A 13,581-nucleotide genomic window follows, 5' to 3' on the forward strand; every position below is an offset into this window, starting at 1 on the left:
AACCAACATGTGGATCTCTGTTTAGTTGTCACTGTGTTAACCACAACCAACATGCTGGATCTCTGTTTAGTTGTCACTGTGTTAACCACAACCAACATGCTGGATCTCTGTTTAGTTGTCACTGTGTTAACCACAACCAACATGATGGATCTCTGTTTAGTTGTCACTGTGTTAATAACCACAACCAACATGTTGGATCTCTGTTTAGTTGTCACTGTGTTAATAACCACAACCAACATGTTGGATCTCTGTTTAGTTGTCACTGTGTTAACCACAACCAACATGTTGGATCTCTGTTTAGTTGTCACTGTGTTAATAACCACAACCAACATGTTGGATCTCTGTTTAGTTGTCACTGTGTTAATAACCACAACCAACATGTTGGATCTCTGTTTAGTTGTCACTGTGTTAATAACCACAACCAACATGTTGGATCTCTGTTTAGTTGTCACTGTGTTAACCACAACCAACATGTTGGATCTCTGTTTAGTTGTCACTGTGTTAACCACAACCAACATGCTGGATCTCTGTTTAGTTGTCACTGTGTTAACCACAACCAACATGTTGGATCTCTGTTTAGTTGTCACTGTGTTAACCACAACCAACATGTTGTATCTCTGTTTAGTTGTCACTGTGTTAATAACCACAACCAACATGTTGGATCTCTGTTTAGTTGTCACTGTGTTAATAACCACAACCAACATGTTGGATCTCTGTTTAGTTGTCACTGTGTTTAACCACAACCAACATGTTGGATCTCTGTTTAGTTGTCACTGTGTTAATAACCACAACCAACATGTTGGATCTCTGTTTAGTTGTCACTGTGTTAACCACAACCAACATGTTGTATCTCTGTTTAGTTGTCACTGTGTTAATAACCACAACCAACATGTTGGATCTCTGTTTAGTTGTCACTGTGTTAACCACAACCAACATGCTGGATCTATGTTTAGTTGTCACTGTGTAACCACAACCAACACTGGATCTCTGTTTAGTTGTCACTGTGTTAACCACAACCAACATGTTGGATCTCTGTTTAGTTGTCACTGTGTTAATAACCACAACCAACATGTTGGATCTCTGTTTAGTTGTCACTGTGTTAACCACAACCAACATGTTGGATCTCTGTTTAGTTGTCACTGTGTTAACCACAACCAACATGTTGTATCTCTGTTTAGTTGTCACTGTGTTAATAACCACAACCAACATGTTGGATCTCTGTTTAGTTGTCACTGTGTTAACCACAACCAACATGTTGGATCTCTGTTTAGTTGTCACTGTGTTTAACCACAACCAACATGCTGGATCTCTGTTTAGTTGTCACTGTGTTAACCACAACCAACATGTTGTATCTCTGTTTAGTTGTCACTGTGTTAACCACAACCAACATGTTGGATCTCTGTTTAGTTGTCACTGTGTTAACCACAACCAACATGTTGTATCTCTGTTTAGTTGTCACTGTGTTAACCACAACCAACATGTTGGATCTCTGTTTAGTTGTCACTGTGTTAACCACAACCAACATGTTGTATCTCTGTTTAGTTGTCACTGTGTTAACCACAACCAACATGTTGGATCTCTGTTTAGTTGTCACTGTGTTAATAACCACAACCAACATGTTGGATCTCTGTTTAGTTGTCACTGTGTTAATAACCACAACCAACATGTTGGATCTCTGTTTAGTTGTCACTGTGTTAACCACAACCAACATGTTGGATCTCTGTTTAGTTGTCACTGTGTTAACCACAACCAACATGTTGGATCTCTGTTTAGTTGTCACTGTGTTAATAACCACAACCAACATGTTGGATCTCTGTTTAGTTGTCACTGTGTTAATAACCACAACCAACATGTTGGATCTCTGTTTAGTTGTCACTGTGTTAATAACCACAACCAACATGTTGGATCTCTGTTTAGTTGTCACTGTGTTAATAACCACAACCAACATGTTGGATCTCTGTTTAGTTGTCACTGTGTTAACCACAACCAACATGTTGGATCTCTGTTTAGTTGTCACTGTGTAATAACCACAACCAACATGTTGGATCTCTGTTTAGTTGTCACTGTGTTAATAACCACAACCAACATGTTGGATCTCTGTTTAGTTGTCACTGTGTTTAACCACAACCAACATGTTGGATCTCTGTTTAGTTGTCACTGTGTTAACCACAACCAACATGTTGATCTCTGTTTAGTTGTCACTGTGTTAATAACCACAACCAACATGTTGGATCTCTGTTTAGTTGTCACTGTGTAACCACAACCAACATGTTGGATCTCTGTTTAGTTGTCACTGTGTTAACCACAACCAACATGTTGGATCTCTGTTTAGTTGTCACTGTGTTAACCACAACCAACATGTTGTATCTCTGTTTAGTTGTCACTGTGTTTAACCACAACCAACATGTTGGATCTCTGTTTAGTTGTCACTGTGTTAACCACAACCAACATGTTGGATCTCTGTTTAGTTGTCACTGTGTTAATAACCACAACCAACATGTTGGATCTCTGTTTAGTTGTCACTGTGTTAACCACAACCAACATGTTGTATCTCTGTTTAGTTGTCACTGTGTTAACCACAACCAACATGTTGGATCTCTGTTTAGTTGTCACTGTGTTAATAACCACAACCAACATGTTGGATCTCTGTTTAGTTGTCACTGTGTTAACCACAACCAACATGTTGGATCTCTGTTTAGTTGTCACTGTGTTAACCACAACCAACATGTTGGATCTCTGTTTAGTTGTCACTGTGTTTAACCACAACCAACATGTTGGATCTCTGTTTAGTTGTCACTGTGTTAACCACAACCAACATGTTGGATCTCTGTTTAGTTGTCACTGTGTTAATAACCACAACCAACATGTTGGATCTCTGTTTAGTTGTCACTGTGTTAATAACCACAACCAACATGTTGGATCTCTGTTTAGTTGTCACTGTGTTAATAACCACAACCAACATGTTGGATCTCTGTTTAGTTGTCACTGTGTTAATAACCACAACCAACATGTTGGATCTCTGTTTAGTTGTCACTGTGTTAACCACAACCAACATGTTGGATCTCTGTTTAGTTGTCACTGTGTTAACCACAACCAACATGTTGGATCTCTGTTTAGTTGTCACTGTGTTAACCACAACCAACATGTTGGATCTCTGTTTAGTTGTCACTGTGTTAACCACAACCAACATGTTGGATCTCTGTTTAGTTGTCACTGTGTTAACCACAACCAACATGTTGGATCTCTGTTTAGTTGTCACTGTGTTAACCACAACCAACATGTTGGATCTCTGTTTAGTTGTCACTGTGTTAACCACAACCAACATGTTGATCTCTGTTTAGTTGTCACTGTGTTAATAACCACAACCAACATGTTGGATCTCTGTTTAGTTGTCACTGTGTTAACCACAACCAACATGTTGGATCTCTGTTTAGTTGTCACTGTGTTAACCACAACCAACATGTTGGATCTCTGTTTAGTTGTCACTGTGTTAACCACAACCAACATGTTGGATCTCTGTTTAGTTGTCACTGTGTTAACCACAACCAACATGTTGGATCTCTGTTTAGTTGTCACTGTGTTTAACCACAACCAACATGTTGGATCTCTGTTTAGTTGTCACTGTGTTAACCACAACCAACATGTTGGATCTCTGTTTAGTTGTCACTGTGTTAACCACAACCAACATGTTGGATCTCTGTTTAGTTGTCACTGTGTTAACCACAACCAACATGTTGGATCTCTGTTTAGTTGTCACTGTGTTTAACCACAACCAACATGTTGGATCTCTGTTTAGTTGTCACTGTGTTAACCACAACCAACATGTTGGATCTCTGTTTAGTTGTCACTGTGTTAATAACCACAACCAACATGTTGGATCTCTGTTTAGTTGTCACTGTGTTAACCACAACCAACATGTTGGATCTCTGTTTAGTTGTCACTGTGTTAACCACAACCAACATGTTGGATCTCTGTTTAGTTGTCACTGTGTTAACCACAACCAACATGTTGGATCTCTGTTTAGTTGTCACTGTGTTAACCACAACCAACATGTTGGATCTCTGTTTAGTTGTCACTGTGTTAACCACAACCAACATGTTGGATCTCTGTTTAGTTGTCACTGTGTTAACCACAACCAACATGTTGGATCTCTGTTTAGTTGTCACTGTGTTAACCACAACCAACATGTTGGATCTCTGTTTAGTTGTCACTGTGTTAACCACAACCAACATGTTGGATCTCTGTTTAGTTGTCACTGTGTTAACCACAACCAACATGTTGGATCTCTGTTTAGTTGTCACTGTGTTAATAACCACAACCAACATGTTGGATCTCTGTTTAGTTGTCACTGTGTTAACCACAACCAACATGTTGGATCTCTGTTTAGTTGTCACTGTGTTTAACCACAACCAACATGTTGGATCTCTGTTTAGTTGTCACTGTGTTAATAACCACAACCAACATGTTGGATCTCTGTTTAGTTGTCACTGTGTTAATAACCACAACCAACATGTTGGATCTCTGTTTAGTTGTCACTGTGTTAATAACCACAACCAACATGTTGGATCTCTGTTTAGTTGTCACTGTGTTAATAACCACAACCAACATGTTGGATCTCTGTTTAGTTGTCACTGTGTTAACCACAACCAACATGTTGGATCTCTGTTTAGTTGTCACTGTGTTAATAACCACAACCAACATGTTGTATCTCTGTTTAGTTGTCACTGTGTGTTAACCACAACCAACATGTTGGATCTCTGTTTAGTTGTCACTGTGTTAACCACAACCAACATGTTGGATCTCTGTTTAGTTGTCACTGTGTTAACCACAACCAACATGTTGGATCTCTGTTTAGTTGTCACTGTGTTAACCACAACCAACATGTTGGATCTCTGTTTAGTTGTCACTGTGTTAACCACAACCAACATGCTGGATCTCTGTTTAGTTGTCACTGTGTTAACCACAACCAACATGTTGGATCTCTGTTTAGTTGTCACTGTGTTAACCACAACCAACATGTTGGATCTCTGTTTAGTTGTCACTGTGTTTAACCACAACCAACATGTTGGATCTCTGTTTAGTTGTCACTGTGTTAACCACAACCAACATGTTGGATCTCTGTTTAGTTGTCACTGTGTTAATAACCACAACCAACATGTTGGATCTCTGTTTAGTTGTCACTGTGTTAATAACCACAACCAACATGTTGGATCTCTGTTTAGTTGTCACTGTGTTTAACCACAACCAACATGTTGGATCTCTGTTTAGTTGTCACTGTGTTAACCACAACCAACATGTTGGATCTCTGTTTAGTTGTCACTGTGTTAACCACAACCAACATGCTGGATCTCTCTGTTTAGTTGTCACTGTGTTAACCACAACCAACATGTTGGATCTCTGTTTAGTTGTCACTGTGTTAACCACAACCAACATGTTGTATCTCTGTTTAGTTGTCACTGTGTTAATAACCACAACCAACATGTTGGATCTCTGTTTAGTTGTCACTGTGTTAACCACAACCAACATGTTGGATCTCTGTTTAGTTGTCACTGTGTTAACCACAACCAACATGTTGGATCTCTGTTTAGTTGTCACTGTGTTAACCACAACCAACATGATGGATCTCTGTTTAGTTGTCACTGTGTTAATAACCACAACCAACATGTTGGATCTCTGTTTAGTTGTCACTGTGTTAACCACAACCAACATGTTGGATCTCTGTTTAGTTGTCACTGTGTTAATAACCACAACCAACATGTTGGATCTCTGTTTAGTTGTCACTGTGTTAACCACAACCAACATGCTGGATCTCTGTTTAGTTGTCACTGTGTTAACCACAACCAACATGTTGGATCTCTGTTTAGTTGTCACTGTGTTAATAACCACAACCAACATGTTGGATCTCTGTTTAGTTGTCACTGTGTTAACCACAACCAACATGTTGTATCTCTGTTTAGTTGTCACTGTGTTAATAACCACAACCAACATGTTGGATCTCTGTTTAGTTGTCACTGTGTTAACCACAACCAACATGTTGGATCTCTGTTTAGTTGTCACTGTGTTAACCACAACCAACATGTTGGATCTCTGTTTAGTTGTCACTGTGTTAACCACAACCAACATGTTGTATCTCTGTTTAGTTGTCACTGTGTTAACCACAACCAACATGTTGGATCTCTGTTTAGTTGTCACTGTGTTAACCACAACCAACATGTTGTATCTCTGTTTAGTTGTCACTGTGTTAACCACAACCAACATGTTGGATCTCTGTTTAGTTGTCACTGTGTTAACCACAACCAACATGTTGTATCTCTGTTTAGTTGTCACTGTGTTAACCACAACCAACATGTTGGATCTCTGTTTAGTTGTCACTGTGTTAATAACCACAACCAACATGTTGGATCTCTGTTTAGTTGTCACTGTGTTAATAACCACAACCAACATGTTGGATCTCTGTTTAGTTGTCACTGTGTTAACCACAACCAACATGTTGGATCTCTGTTTAGTTGTCACTGTGTTAACCACAACCAACATGTTGGATCTCTGTTTAGTTGTCACTGTGTTAATAACCACAACCAACATGTTGGATCTCTGTTTAGTTGTCACTGTGTTAACCACAACCAACATGTTGGATCTCTGTTTAGTTGTCACTGTGTTTAACCACAACCAACATGTTGGATCTCTGTTTAGTTGTCACTGTGTTAATAACCACAACCAACATGTTGGATCTCTGTTTAGTTGTCACTGTGTTAACCACAACCAACATGTTGGATCTCTGTTTAGTTGTCACTGTGTTAACCACAACCAACATGTTGGATCTCTGTTTAGTTGTCACTGTGTTAACCACAACCAACATGTTGGATCTCTGTTTAGTTGTCACTGTGTTAACCACAACCAACATGTTGGATCTCTGTTTAGTTGTCACTGTGTTAACCACAACCAACATGTTGGATCTCTGTTTAGTTGTCACTGTGTTAACCACAACCAACATGTTGATCTCTGTTTAGTTGTCACTGTGTTTAACCACAACCAACATGTTGGATCTCTGTTTAGTTGTCACTGTGTTAACCACAACCAACATGTTGGATCTCTGTTTAGTTGTCACTGTGTTAACCACAACCAACATGTTGGATCTCTGTTTAGTTGTCACTGTGTTAACCACAACCAACATGTTGTATCTCTGTTTAGTTGTCACTGTGTTAACCACAACCAACATGTTGGATCTCTGTTTAGTTGTCACTGTGTTAATAACCACAACCAACATGTTGGATCTCTGTTTAGTTGTCACTGTGTTTAACCACAACCAACATGTTGGATCTCTGTTTAGTTGTCACTGTGTTAACCACAACCAACATGTTGGATCTCTGTTTAGTTGTCACTGTGTTAACCACAACCAACATGTTGGATCTCTGTTTAGTTGTCACTGTGTTAACCACAACCAACATGTTGGATCTCTGTTTAGTTGTTACTGTGTTAACCACAACCAACATGTTGTATCTCTGTTTAGTTGTCACTGTGTTAACCACAACCAACATGTTGGATCTCTGTTTAGTTGTCACTGTGTTAACCACAACCAACATGTTGGATCTCTGTTTAGTTGTCACTGTGTTAACCACAACCAACATGCTGGATCTCTGTTTAGTTGTCACTGTGTTAATAACCACAACCAACATGTTGGATCTCTGTTTAGTTGTCACTGTGTTAACCACAACCAACATGTTGGATCTCTGTTTAGTTGTCACTGTGTTAACCACAACCAACATGTTGGATCTCTGTTTAGTTGTCACTGTGTTAATAACCACAACCAACATGTTGGATCTCTGTTTAGTTGTCACTGTGTTAACCACAACCAACATGTTGGATCTCTGTTTAGTTGTCACTGTGTTAATAACCACAACCAACATGCTGGATCTCTGTTTAGTTGTCACTGTGTTAACCACAACCAACATGTTGGATCTCTGTTTAGTTGTCACTGTGTTAACCACAACCAACATGTTGGATCTCTGTTTAGTTGTCACTGTGTTAACCACAACCAACATGTTGGATCTCTGTTTAGTTGTCACTGTGTTAATAACCACAACCAACATGTTGGATCTCTGTTTAGTTGTCACTGTGTTAATAACCACAACCAACATGTTGGATCTCTGTTTAGTTGTCACTGTGTTAACCACAACCAACATGCTGGATCTCTGTTTAGTTGTCACTGTGTTAACCACAACCAACATGTTGGATCTCTGTTTAGTTGTCACTGTGTTAATAACCACAACCAACATGTTGGATCTCTGTTTAGTTGTCACTGTGTTAACCACAACCAACATGTTGGATCTCTGTTTAGTTGTCACTGTGTTAACCACAACCAACATGTTGGATCTCTGTTTAGTTGTCACTGTGTTAATAACCACAACCAACATGTTGGATCTCTGTTTAGTTGTCACTGTGTTAACCACAACCAACATGTTGGATCTCTGTTTAGTTGTCACTGTGTTAACCACAACCAACATGCTGGATCTCTGTTTAGTTGTCACTGTGTTAATAACCACAACCAACATGTTGGATCTCTGTTTAGTTGTCACTGTGTTAATAACCACAACCAACATGTTGGATCTCTGTTTAGTTGTCACTGTGTTAATAACCACAACCAACATGTTGGATCTCTGTTTAGTTGTCACTGTGTTAATAACCACAACCAACATGTTGGATCTCTGTTTAGTTGTCACTGTGTTAATAACCACAACCAACATGTTGGATCTCTGTTTAGTTGTCACTGTGTTAACCACAACCAACATGTTGGATCTCTGTTTAGTTGTCACTGTGTTAACCACAACCAACATGTTGGATCTCTGTTTAGTTGTCACTGTGTTAACCACAACCAACATGATGGATCTCTGTTTAGTTGTCACTGTGTTAACCACAACCAACATGTTGGATCTCTGTTTAGTTGTCACTGTGTTAACCACAACCAACATGTTGGATCTCTGTTTAGTTGTCACTGTGTTAACCACAACCAACATGTTGTATCTCTGTTTAGTTGTCACTGTGTTAACCACAACCAACATGTTGGATCTCTGTTTAGTTGTCACTGTGTTAACCACAACCAACATGTTGGATCTCTGTTTAGTTGTCACTGTGTTAACCACAACCAACATGTTGGATCTCTGTTTATAGGAGTCAGTGCTCTAAAATGAGTCTCTCTGGGAAGAGAGAGGAGGAGGGCCCTGCCTCTAAAAGGCATCTCTCTGGGGAGAGAGAGGAGGGGGACCCTGCCTCTAAAATGAGTCTCTCTGGGAAGTTTAGAGGAGGGACCTGCCTCTAAATGAGTCTCTCATGACACCAAAACTATAGGGATATATACTGCCTCTAAATACACTATATCTGGGAAGACATTCTATATAGGAGGGACCTGCCTCTAAAAGGCATCTCTCTGGGGAGAGAGAGGAGGGGGATGCCTCTAAATGAGTCTCTAACATGACACCAAAACTAAGATATGAGATGATTCTATATACTGTAACTATATACTATATACTACATTCTATATACTGTAACTATATACTATATACTACATTCTATATACTGTAACTATATACTATATACTACATTCTATATACTGTAACTATATACTATATACTACATTCTATATACTGTAACTATATACTATATACTACATTCTATATACTGTAACTATATACTATATACTACATTCTATATACTGTAACTATATACTATATACTACATTCTATATACTGTAACTATATACTATATACTACATTCTATATACTGTAACTATATACTATATACTACATTCTATATACTGTAACTATATACTATATACTACATTCTATATACTGTAACTATATACTATATACTACATTCTATATACTGTAACTATATACTATATACTACATTCTATATACTGTAACTATATACTATATACTACATTCTATATACTGTAACTATATACTATATACTACATTCTATATACTGTAACTATATACTATATACTACATTCTATATACTGTAACTATATACTATATACTACATTCTATATACTGTAACTATATACTATATACTACATTCTATATACTGTAACTATATACTATATACTACATTCTATATACTGTAACTATATACTATATACTACATTCTATATACTGTAACTATATACTATATACTACATTCTATATACTGTAACTATATACTATATACTACATTCTATATACTGTAACTATATACTATATACTACATTCTATATACTGTAACTATATACTACATTCTATATACTGTAACTATATACTATATACTACATTCTATATACTGTAACTATATACTATATACTACATTCTATATACTGTAACTATATACTACATTCTATATACTGTAACTATATACTATATACTACATTCTATATACTGTATACTATATACTACATTCTATATACTGTAACTATATACTATATACTACATTCTATATACTGTATATATATACTATATACTACATTCTATATACTGTAACTATATACTATATACATTCTATATACTGTAACTATATACTATATACTACATTCTATATACTGTAACTATATACTATATACTACTATATCAGTAACTATATACTATATACTGTAACTATATACTGTAACTATATACTACATTCTATATACTGTAACATTATATACTATATGCACTATATACTGTTCTATATACTGTACACTATATACTATATATTATTATTTATATATACTATATACTACATTCTATATACTGTAACTATATACTACATTCTATATACTGTAACTATATACTATATACTACATTCTATATACTGTAACTATATACTATATACTACATTCTATATACTGTAACTATATACTATATACTACATTCTATATACTGTAACTATATACTATATACTACATTCTATATACTGTAACTATATACTATATACTACATTCTATATACTGTAACTATATACTATATACTACATTCTATATACTGTAACTATATACTATATTCTATATACTGTAACTATATACTACATTCTATATACTGTAACTATATACTATATACTACATTCTATATACTGTAACTATATACTATATACTACATTCTATATACTTTAGAACTTTATATACTGTAATATACTACATTCTATATACTGTAATACTTTAGAAACCTATATACTGTAACTATATACTATATCTACATTCTATACTGTAACATTAGAAACCTATATACTGTAACTATATACTATATTCTATATACTGTAACTATATACTATATACTACATTCTATATACTGTAACACTTTAGAAACCTTTATAAAGACTTGAAGTCATTTAATAATTTCTATAAACAATATATCATTTATCAACATTTCTGAAAGTTCCCCATCTGAGCTCAGAGTAGATGAGAGATGTAATGTTTGTCTCTGTTGTGTTGAAGACCAATCAAGCAGGAGAGACCAGCCTCCCCTGTTCCCAGCTGTGTGTCCATGAAGAGTGACTGGTCTATGAGTCGTCCTATAAACTTTAGAGAGGGAGACTTTTCTACTGAACAAAGGTAAGAAGAACTCATGGGTCCTGGTCAGTGAGTTAAACAACACTGTCTCTAGTCATTTCTCCTCCCATTTTCCCATTTATTGTTGTTGTTTTCATAATCCATAGGCTCATCCTTTTGTCCATTTTCATAGTCCTAAAACAATATTAAACAAACACAACATTAATGTTTGTTCCTGTGTGTGTGTGTGTGTGTGTGTGTGTGTGTGTGTGTGTGTGTGTGTGTGTGTGTGTGTGTGTGTGTGTGTGTGTGTGTTGTGTGTGTGTAGTGACCAGTGTGTGTTCCCAGTGTGTGTCCTTATAGTGTCATTATGGTCAACTACCTGGTGTATTGACTCAGTACTGGTACTTATAGTCTCATTATTACCTCAACTACCTGGTACCCTGCACATTGACTCAGTACTGTCCATTATGTCTCATTATTACCTCAACTACCTGGTACCCTGCACATTGATCTCAATTATAGTCTCATTATTACCTCAACTACCTGGTACCCTGCACATTGACTCAGTACTGGTTCTCCTTATAGTCTCATTATTACCTCAACTACCTGGTACCCTGCACATTGACTCAGTACTGGTACTCCATTATTTATAGTACCCTCATTATTACCTCAACTACCTGGTACCCTGCACATTGACTCAGTACTGGTACCTGGTACCCTGCACATTTATAGCCTCATTATTACCTCAACTACCTGGTACCCTGCACATTGACTCAGTACTGGTTCTCCTTATAGTCTCATTATTACCTCAACTACCTGGTACCCTGCACATTGACTCAGTACTGGTTCTCCTTATAGTCTCATTATTACCTCAACTACCTGGTACCCTGCACATTGACTCAGTACTGGTACTCCTTATAGTCTCATTATTACCTCAACTACCTGGTACCCTGCACATTGACTCAGTACTGGTACTCCTTATAGTCTCATTATTACCTCAACTACCTGGTACCCTGCACATTGACTCAGTACTGGTACTCCTTATAGTCTCATTATTACCTCAACTACCTGGTACCCTGCACATTGACTGTACTCTTATAGTACTGGTACCCTGCACATTGATCAGTACTGGTACTCTTATAGTCTCATTATTACCTCAACTACCTGGTACCCTGCACATTGACTCAGTACTGGTCCTCCTTATAGTCTCATTATTACCTCAACTACCTGGTACCCTGCACATTGACTCAGTACTGGTACTCCTTATAGTCTCATTATTACCTCAACTACCTGGTACCCTGCACATTGACTCAGTACTGGTACTCCTTATAGTCTCATTATTACCTCAACTACCTGGTACCCCCATTGCACATTGACTCAGTACTGGTACTCCTTATAGTCTCATTATTACCTCAACTACCTGGTACCCTGCACATTGACTCAGTACTGGTACTCCTTATAGTCTCATTATTACCTCAACTACCTGGTACCCTGCACATTGACTCAGTACTGGTACTCCTTATAGTCTCATTATTACCTCAACTACCTGGTACCCTGCACATTGACTCAGTACTGGTAGTCTCATTATTACCTCAACTACCTGGTACCTCCTCTTATAGTCTCATTATTATAGTCTCTCAACTACCTGGTACCCTGCACATTGACTCAGTACTGGTACTCCTTATAGTCTCATTATTACCTCAACTACCTGGTACCCTGCACATTGACTCAGTACTGGTACTCCTTATAGTCTCATTATTACCTCAACTACCTTACCCTCACACTGACTCAGTACTGGTACTCCTTATAGTCTCATTATTACCTCAACTACCTGGCACATTGACTCAGTACTGGTACTCCTTATAGTCTCATTATTACCTCAACTACCTGGTACCCTGCACATTGACTCAGTACTGGTACTCCTTATAGTCTCATTATTACCTCAACTACCTGGTACCCTGCACATTGACTCAGTACTGGTACTCCTTATAGTCTCATTATTACCTCAACTACCTGGTACCCTGCACATTGACTCAGTACTGGTACTCCTTATAGTCTCATTATTACCTCAACTACCTGGTACCCTG

The 13,581-nt window shown here is 37.3% G+C and overlaps 1 long non-coding RNA gene across 7 annotated transcripts; it reads right to left on the reverse strand.

Moving 5' to 3' along the window:
• Positions 1-12,005: 12,005 nt before the first annotated feature.
• On the reverse strand, positions 12,006-13,572 carry LOC127924838 (uncharacterized). Of its 7 annotated transcripts, none has more exons than XR_008119019.1 (6): positions 13,373-13,572; positions 13,140-13,256; positions 12,906-13,040; positions 12,713-12,838; positions 12,239-12,553; positions 12,006-12,091 (listed from the first exon to the last, which is right to left on the reverse strand). It is a non-coding gene; the product is annotated as an uncharacterized LOC127924838 (long non-coding RNA). The 7 variants fall into 7 exon arrangements; XR_008119017.1 differs by having other exon boundaries at positions 12,650-12,838; XR_008119022.1 differs by lacking the exon at positions 13,140-13,256 and having other exon boundaries at positions 12,650-12,838; positions 12,906-13,031.
• Between the last annotated feature and the right edge of the window lie 9 nt (positions 13,573-13,581).

The sequence above is a fragment of the Oncorhynchus keta genome, unplaced genomic scaffold (assembly GCF_023373465.1).
Source record: "Oncorhynchus keta strain PuntledgeMale-10-30-2019 unplaced genomic scaffold, Oket_V2 Un_contig_4628_pilon_pilon, whole genome shotgun sequence".
NCBI lineage: Eukaryota > Metazoa > Chordata > Actinopteri > Salmoniformes > Salmonidae > Oncorhynchus > Oncorhynchus keta.